This window comes from Arachis hypogaea, chromosome 6, assembly GCF_003086295.3.
Source record: "Arachis hypogaea cultivar Tifrunner chromosome 6, arahy.Tifrunner.gnm2.J5K5, whole genome shotgun sequence".
In the NCBI taxonomy this organism is placed as follows: domain Eukaryota; kingdom Viridiplantae; phylum Streptophyta; class Magnoliopsida; order Fabales; family Fabaceae; genus Arachis; species Arachis hypogaea.
Genome location: NC_092041.1, coordinates 34,413,353 through 34,423,252, shown reverse-complemented (window position 1 = coordinate 34,423,252; position 9,900 = coordinate 34,413,353). Strand labels below are relative to the sequence as shown.

General features: G+C 34.6%; 1 long non-coding RNA gene across 1 annotated transcript; it reads left to right on the top strand.

Annotated features, from left to right (window-relative positions):
* Positions 1-866: 866 nt before the first annotated feature.
* LOC112696540 (uncharacterized) lies at positions 867-3,964 on the top strand. The gene is made up of 2 exons (XR_003150752.3): positions 867-3,624; positions 3,700-3,964. It is a non-coding gene; the product is annotated as an uncharacterized lncRNA (long non-coding RNA).
* The last annotated feature ends 5,936 nt before the right edge of the window (positions 3,965-9,900 follow it).

Genomic DNA, 9,900 nt, shown 5'->3' with positions numbered 1-9,900 from the left:
GTTTGGCAATTAAAAGATATATCTGACATCTTGTCACCTGGATGGAACCTTGGTAATCAACTAGAAGACGGGGGCAGAAAGAAGGTTTGGGATCCTGAAATACATAGTAAGGATCAATTTTGGGAGCTCTTACCTTGTTTGCAATTTCATCAAAGCTTAATGCACTTAATTGAGAATTTTGGAGATCATTTGAAGTTCAAGCATTGGTGGAGGTTCAAAGATGAATTCAAGCACAAGCATCCATGACAAAAGCTCACCAAAATGTCCAACTTAGAAACAATAAATAAAAGTATTACGTGGGAGACACCCCACCATGGTAACACATTCCTAAACTTATCTCTTTTCTCATTTTTGTAAATATTGCTCTCTTTCTTAGTAATTTCATTTAGTGGATTTTTATTTTGAGTTGCATGTTTGAATAGTTGAAATAGTTGTAGGAGTTAGAAATCTTGTTAATTTGGAGTTTGCTTTATTTTTCTTAATTTGATTTTCTAATTTTTTTTCTTTTGTTCAATTTTAGTTATCTTGCTTATTTTGGGTTGGATTTTATTTTTAGAATGCCAAACTATAGGTTAAGAAATATTTCTAAGCTTAGGTTATCTTTAAAAAATAGAAAAAAAAAAAAGAAAAAAGAATCACATTATGCGTACGCACGAACACCTTTCCAAAATGAGAGTGTTTTTGTGCAAGAATCGTGCGAGTATCGCGTGTATGCACAATGCCAAAACAAAATGAAAGTGCTTTTGAGCGAGCATTGTGCAAATACTGTGCGTACGCACAATGCTCTACCTGAATGAAAAAGGTTTTGTGCGAATATTATGCAAACACATCGATGCCAAACACTTATCAACTCATGCGTACGCATGGCAGATGCGTACACAAACTCCCATTTTTGTCCCAGTCACGAGTATGAATGGAAAATGCGTACGCACAAATTTGAAAAACGAACTCCCTTATGCGAATGTCCTAATTCGCACAACACTTCACCCCTTTCCTTCTTTCTTCGTTCTTCTTCCTCAACCCTTACCACAACCCACCACTCTGAACCATGATCAACCACCTCCAGCCACCACAACCTCTAGCGAGCCACCATCATCGCCGGCCATCATCCCATCTCCCCTCTCCTTCTTTCTTTTTTTTCCCTCTTTTCTTTCTGTGCCCTCTCCGTTCGCCCACGCAGCCATTGTGGCACCTTCACCGCAGCCACCTTCTTATCCCTCTTGTCCCATTCCATCTTCCTACCTCCTCCATTGTGGCTGTTACAACAAAGGGCACCCATATTTTCCTCCATTATTCCGGCGCATCAATTGCCACCGGCGCCGCCTCTAGTGGTTGGCCACCACTGCTGCCACCCCCTTTTTCCTCTATCCTGTTTTGACTACTCCGCTTCCAGTTTTTGTTTCATTTTTGTTTTCCTTTAATTTTTTGTTAATTTGACCTTGTTAGTTACTTTGATTTTGACTAATTAGTTTAGTTAGATTAGTTTGCTATTAGTTGATTCTAGATTCTAAACTAGTTTGCTATTGGTTTGCTGTTAGTTACCGTTAATTAGTATGTTGTTAGGTTAGGATAATTTAGTTTACTTTAGTTATTGCTGAAGATGTTTGGAACCATTTTGGAATTGATGATATATGGTGGATGATTGATGATTTTTCTAAAGAATTGTTGCTGTCATAGTTTCGATATTATTGGGTTGTGTGGAGGTTTACTATTTTCTTGCTGTTCTGTTGAATTTTGTTGCTAGAATTATTTACAATTGGATATTGCACATTATCATGCTTGGGTGATTTTTAAGCTTTGATTGCTTCTGATTTATTGGACTGCTGTTTTGATGAATTTCTGATAAACATTGCTGAATGTTGCTGTCATTATTGTTGAATTTGGGAATTAGTATTACACGGTCTTTATTGACGGTATTCTATATCAATGTGACTTTGCACGCAAATGTTTGCAATCTTGCCTCGAAGAGTCTTGTATTGAATTTTTGGTCAATTTTTTCTTCAATATTGGTTTTTCTTTTATTTTACTTAGATACATTAAAGTGACTGTTTTCAATATCTAAGTGATCAAAACTTGCACATTTTACATGTTTGAGGATTCTTGTTTGCAATCTTGCCTCGAAGAGTCTTGTATTGACTTTTTGGTCAATTTTTTACTTCAATATTGGTTTCTCCCTTATTTTACTTAGATACATTAAAGTGACTATTTTCAATATCTAAGTGATCAAAACTTGCACATTTTACATGTTTGAGGATTCTTTTGCCTAATTTTGCAAGATTGACACACTTTTATCCTATGTAACTATTCTGTTAAGTTTGGTTGCGTTCAATTGATGTGTCGATTACGTTAGGCTTGAACATCACTCTTTTGTATCAATCTTGTGATATTGGTGCTTGAAAGCATATTGATGTTGCACTTGCTATGCTCACCGTGTTGAACATTATTCCTATTATTTCTTAGATCAATTGCTTCTGAATATGGTTTTGCCTTTGTGTTTAATTTGTGTTTTGAATTACATGTTGTAGCTACCATGTAATTTGATTCATTATTCCTTGTTTAGGCATTTATGTCAGAATGTTGCTTCTATGTCACTGAATGACGCTTGTTTATATAATATTTGTTTCTGGCCTTGTGATTCCATTTCTCATACTCATTTTCTTCTCTTCCTTTTCAGGATAACTGATAAAAAAAGAAAGGAAAAGGCCAAGTAAGAGGGCCAAGTAAGAGGGAAAGAACCAGGCAAACCGTTGAATCAACGGATGAGCCACGGATTGAGCGGATGATAAGTAAGAGAGACCAGGAAAATTAGAGAACACCTCCTACTAATCTATCTAAATTCTCCAACCGCTACTAGAAATTAAAGTTTCCCGATTTTCAGAAACGCAGCCTGCATATTGAGATAAAACTCCAAATTTTCACTAAATTGAGGAAGTTCACTGATGAGAGGATTGAGCAGTGGGGATGGGTATTCCTGGATTGGAAACTTGTGAAGGTGAATGCATCTTGGGTCCGTGAATTCTACGCCAATTATTACGTGGAGGCCCTCGATGCAGTTTATCTCTGGGGTAAGTAGATTTTGGTGACTGAGGAAGCCTTAGAGGAGATCCTCCACTTTTCACCTAAGACTAGTGGAAAAGATTATTATGAAAAGGCAAAGGGTAAGTGAAAAATGCTGACATTCAACTGGGACAAGGTGATGAAAGTGATTGCCAAGCCTAAGAGTAGCTGGATATATGGAGCAAACAAGACAGCTCCTAAAGTTATCTCAGTAAATGCCATGACTTTAGAAGCTCGGAAATGGCATCATATCCTCTCCAATTAAGTGACGCCGAGTACCCATGAGACCGCAATCATAGTAGATATGGCGGTACTGATCTGGTGTGTTTTGGAGGATAAACAGTTGTACCTTTCAAGACTCTTTAGGAAGTACATGGGGCGGGCTCACTATATTGGAAACCTCGCCTTTCCTTGCTTGATCACTCAATTGGCTTTGAAGGCCAAGGTTGTCTAGGAGGACGCTGATGAGAGACCTACAGTCACCGGAAGCAAGAAGATTATACCCGATGATAATTGGTACAAGTCTTAGCCATCCACCAGACGCAGAGGTCACAACCATGACAACTGGTACAAGTCTTAACCTAATTACTTAAAAATCAATAAGTTTTTGTTGATAGTAATTGTTCATGTCATATGTTTTAGGAATCTCAAGGAACTTCGACATCAAATTCCAAGATTCAAAGGGTGAGAAGCCTCTCCCTTTTCCTTCATAGTCAATTCGTCCATAAGGCCTACAAGTAACCAAATGATGTTATTTTTCATTTAAGAAGTTGTTGTAAGCATAAAGGCTAAAGAAGTAACCTAGAAAGATTAATAGAAAAAGTTAAGGATTAGGAAGTTAGAAAGTTTTTTTCTTGAATAAAATATTTCTATTGATATTTTGATAATGGTTGATGATTATGTACGATTATGATGATGCTTGAATTATTGATAAACCATTAAAGTATGTTAATGATGTTTAAAATGAATTTTTGATGGATATATATGATTATGTATGATGGCCGAATGCCCTAGTGATCTTAGGGCTAAAATATAGTTTTGTAAGAGTTAGAAATCAAGAAAAAAAAAATTCATAAGATGGTGAATACGAGAGTAAAAGAAAGAAAAATGGTAAGAAAAGACCCTAACAAGACTCAAAAGTATCATAAAAACATATGAGATTAATATAAAATATATTTATGGTATTAAGGTTAAATTATGACTTAGAAAGTTAGAAATCAAGATAAGAACTCGTAAAGTGATGTTTAAAGAAGCTAAAAGGTTGAAAGACCGGAAGAAAAGTGGTTAAAAGAGTTTAAAGATTCATATACAAATTTTAGGTCTATAAAAAATGTATGAAACACCAAACATGACCAATATATAATTTAGAGTAAAAACTAGGATAAAAATATAAATATAAAAAATTAGGATTAAAAATATGACCATAGAAGGCTTATGGATAAAAATATAATTATATGAAAATTTTGGGCTAAAAATATAATTAGAATAAAATTATGGACATAAATAATTATTTTAGTAAAGTCTAAGAAAAAAACTGTAAATATAATAGTGTTAAGATAAGTATAAAAGATTAGGGATAAAATGGTAATTTATACTAAAAAAAATAAAATCATCATTAATAAAAAAAAGTTTAATTACTTTGTTGGTTCTTATAGTTTTGCGAAATTTTTAATTAGGTCCCTATACTTTTTTTTCTTTTGATTGGGTCCTTGCACCAATTTTTTTTTTAATTAGGTCCCTCTTGGTAGTAATTGGCTTAATTGTATAAGGATCCAACTAAAAAAAAAAATTGGTGCATGAACTTGAATAAAAAGAAAAAAAAGTGTAGGGATTCAATTAAAAAAATTGGTGCAAGGACTCCATTAAAAAAAAGTATAGCGACCTAATTAAAAATTTTACAAAACTATAAGGACCAACAGAGTAATTAAACCTAAAAAAATTAGGGTAACATTAGTAATTTGGAGGAATAAGGGATAAATTCGTCATTTTGGCAAAGTAAAGAAATTAAAAATGATTATGTAACCTAGGGGTAAAATAGTCATTTAAGTAAAAAAATAAGGTTAGGATAAGTGGATATGAAAACATAAGGGAAAAATAGTTATTTAAGTAAATATTCGGGATAAAGTAGTAACTTCGAAGATATAAAATGTAAAATAGTCATTTAATAAAAAGATAAGGTTAATTTGAGTAATTATATAACCTAGGGGTAAAATAGTAAATCCATGTAAAAGGAGAAGATTAAAATGGATCATGATAAAACCTAAGAATAAAGTAGTTATTTTAATAAAATATAAAGATAATTAGGAGAATAATTAGGGGACGTCCATCGTATGTTGAAAATTATTTCTCAATTGGGATCATATAATGGCGTCAAACTCTGTGATGGTTGCCTAGTGCCCTAAATAAAATGTACATAGTTATGCTCATGATGGCACGTATGCTGAAAGTACGCAGTTGAGAAACCATATCCAGAATTAATCCCAGGTAACATCTGGTTACGAATAGTCAACTGACGTGTGAGCTCATGGCTTGCATGGGATAGACATGCATCATAATGGTTGTAATATTTTTCTGTGTTTGTGCACCATGTATTTCCTCTGTGATTGTGTTATATATTATTCTATGTTTTTCTGTGCTTTGTGAGTTGCCTGTGTTTGCTTTTATTACTGTTAATTATATGCTAACAAAGATTCGAGTATAGTTAACAAGAGAATGGGACAATGATGAGGAGTGAAGACTAGACTTTGAATTTAGGATGAATACGAATGAAATGCACAATGACCTAAAATGCTAGAGCTGTGTCCTAGGGCAGATATACGATTTGTTCCCTTCGTTAGTACGCTATTGGAAATCGTGGGTTCTCACCCCTTCTCCCTTTTTTCTACAGATGGATCGAATGGTGATGATTGCTGGCAAGAGAGTCTTGTTCATTGAGATGCCGATTGTGTTTACGTACGAGGACCCATATTGGAGAGCGCCATCATCTGGGGAGAGCCTCATAATTGGATGCATATATTTCGTGATCGTCCTTTTCCTTCCCTACTATATAGTCTGGACTTCAACCTAGATATACCCTATAATTTTTTACTTTGTGCCCTGTATCCTAGAGGTACTCATCATGCTTTCCCTCCGCACAACAATCAGGGGGAGTTCCATCCTGTAGGACTTCATGCTAACCTTCAGTATGATGCACCACCAGAGCCTTAGTCAGATTCCTTTTCTGTTGATCTATTAGCAGCACAGTTTGTTTCCTTGAGAGAGGCACTCGCTCCAGTGAAGGCTGATAGATCTTTAACCAGTTCATCTGAGGAGGATAATCCTAAGGAGGACCCAGCATGGGTGATATAGACTGTAGCAAAGGAAACTTCCAATTCCTCCTTGAGTAGAGGAGCAACAGGAGGCGAGTTAAAGGAGGTGAGTCAAAGGAGGTGTGCAATAATTCCAAGGCGATGGTAGTAGAATGAGTTTTCATTTTGAAGATAGTTGTGGTTTAGATCACCGTTGGGCACTAGATTTTTTAGGCTTGCCCAAGTCCCAAGTTATTACTGTTGCTGCCATTGAAACAAGTGGAAAGGTTGCTACTTCATTGGCTTCAGCGATGAAGTTGTCTGACAGCTTTGAAGTTCTTTCCCCGAGGAGCTAGGTTCTAGTTGGAGCCCGTTTGTGGATTCCTCCCTTGATTTGTGACAATGCCCACTTCATGGAACAGTCCTCTGCAAATTGGCTTTTGCTTACCAGCTCCACGAACTCTCTTATTTCCATCGGGTTAACAAAACAAAAAATCTATTCTTTAAGTCCTCTTCATGCAAAATACACGCCCAAGCCTTGAAATCTTCTAGCGCACTCTAGCATTTTTTTGTGAATCCATATTAGTCCTCAAACTTCCTTGCATACTCTACCACGGACATCACTCCTTGTTTAAGCTCCATCAATTCCAATTCCTTTGCAGTATGAGCCACTCATGTAAAGTACTTTCTGTAAAATTCCTTCTTAAAATTGTCCTAAGAGATGTCAGGGTTGCCTCATCATAGGGTACGTCACACTCCTTGCAACCACCAGTGTTGAGCATCCCCATCCAGCACATGTACTACTAATTCGAGATACGATCCTTCTGGAATATGATGGGCTTGTAATAGTCCTTCTATATCTCAAAACCAGTCATCTGCATCTGTGGCATTGACAGTCCCCCTAAACCTTATCAAACTAAGCTTTAGAAAGTCGGCTAACATTCCTATCCTTCTATCATAAATGATCAACTATCTTGGTAACTATTGCAGTTGTTTTGCATATAATCATAGCCACAGTGGTCATACTAGTTATGAGGGTAGCTCTGTTATGTTTTGGTTCGTCATGCAAACTTTCTTCTTGGTTAATTTTCCTGTTCACAAGCATCGAGGCCCTATTCACACCAAACGATCAACATTAAGGTGATCAATCTTAATATTTTGAATGAATTGTAAATATTTCTAAAATTAATACTCACAGACGATCATGCAAAATGTATCATCAGAGATATCCAAACAGAATGAAAACAAAAAAGTAGAACATGAATAAAGCACAGTCAGTCCATACCCAGGTTCTACCAAGGACGAATTGCTCTGCTACCAAATTTTAATGACCTAACTCTAGTCAAGTCTGGACAACTGCTAATCATCAATGTTACCATTCAATCGGTCGCGCTATCAGAATTGCATAAGTTAGCCAAGTTTTATAAGTTTGTGTGTGAATTAAAAAGAAAATATGAATAAAACCATACAGTCATACAACAAAATATAAAACAAAGCAGCTATCATACATAGATTGCCATCAGGGATCAATTATAAATCACGTAGAGAATACAAAAGTCATAGTAGATACTCACCCCAGAATATATACAATCCAGAATATATATATATATATATATATTGTTCATATGACATTCCAGAACATGCCCCATACAGAAGCCTATAGTCTGGTACCTAGGCTATATAATGACTTTGTATGCCAAAAGTGTGGAAAGAATTATAGTGGCAGATCCTACCTATTCGATACAAATACGTGTGACTACTGCAGTAAGAAAGGGCATTTGGCGAGAGACCATTGCAAAAGGATCGCGGATAAGCCATCTACATCCCAATAACAGGGAAGAGTTTTTACCTCTACGTCTATTTCCCTTTGTCGAGGTAAGAGTTACGATTAGAGACATTAGTTGTACCATATGCTTAGATACCTTTGTGGCTTTTTAGACATTTGAAATTTTAAGGGCAAAATTTTTCTAAGGGGATAGAATGTAAGAACCCAACTTTTGTAAAATAATTTTTTGGACTCTCTTTGATTGAAATCTGCAAAAGTTGAAAATCACAGTTCACTTCGTAATAACACAATGGGTTCGGATAAAACAAAAAATTTCTCCAATAAAATATTATTTTTTATATAAGACAAAATAGTATTCCTTAATGATGACATTTAATTACCAGTTCCAAATTCATCTGGTAGAAACCTTTTATTGGTATATATATAGCATCTGCTATGACTTTTGTATTCTCTACGTGATGTATAACTGAGCCCCTATGGCAATCTATGTAGGATAGTTGATTTGTTTTATATTCTGGTGTATGATTGTATGGTTTTATTTATATTTGCTCTTTAATTCAAACACAAATTTATAAAACTTAGCTAACTTACGCAATTCTGATAGTGTGACAAGTTCATATATATATATAATACAGAGTCCAGAATCCCACCCATAGGTCGATTGAATGGTAATGCCTAACAATTGGAAGTTATCCAAACATACCGAGAGTTTGGTCGTTATATTGTAGCTAGCAAACTCTAGATCAAGGAACTCCAGAATCTACTCATTTGCCTCCTTGAAGCTGGTATAATGTCCTAGTTTTACCCCCTTAGTGACGGCGAAGAAGCTAAGTTGTTTCATGCTCAAATCCATGTACAGCTATTGGTAGTGAAATTGCATTTGAGTTATTAATGTTTAGGGAGAAGAGATTTAATAGTCTAGCATGGTGCTGTCTCGGGTGGTGTTGATTAAAGTAGGAGATTTAAGTAGAGGAGTATAGCAGTTTGGGTAGGTATGCATAGTGTGGGTTAAGTGATATTGATAAATATTGTAAGGAGGAAGCATGTAAGGAAAGATTGTTGTTTCCATTTCTATTTTGATTTTAGCAAAATTTAAAAGACGATATAAAATTAGTTGTCTAAATCCAATTGAAGTCAAAATATTCATTCAATCTTTGTCACATAACGAAGGGCACGTTAATTGATTGGCAAAATCTTTTGATAAGACAGGAGTAAGTTTCTTTATACCAAGTGAAGGTATGGTCTCATGTAATGTTGGTGTGTGGACATGGTTCAAGGACGCAAACAATTGTAGCAATTGTCATAGATTTTTTTTGTAAAAATAAAAAAATTAAACAGAAAATGGAGAACATTTTTGTTATATCAGTTTATTTTTTCTCGAATAATTTTAGTATACTATTATTTTTTTTTTCAATTAATTTAAATTTATCCAAATAATTTAATCTAAACTTTTGTGAAATTTTTTAATGCTTTTAAATTACATTTTAAATCTAAAAATTATAACGAGAGATTTTTTTAAGATAGAATAAACATGTGTAATCATATATAATAACACGTGCACATTTATTTTTATCTAATTAAATTAACGTGTGATGTTAAATTAACATGTATTTAAATTTTAAAGTAAAAAAGACAGTTTAAAAATTTGAATTTATTTAAATAAATTTTATTAGTTAGAAAAATATAATGTAACATAACACATGATCGAAATCGTATATAATTACATGAAATTGGGCTGCATAATACATATGTTACTTGAACACAGGACAA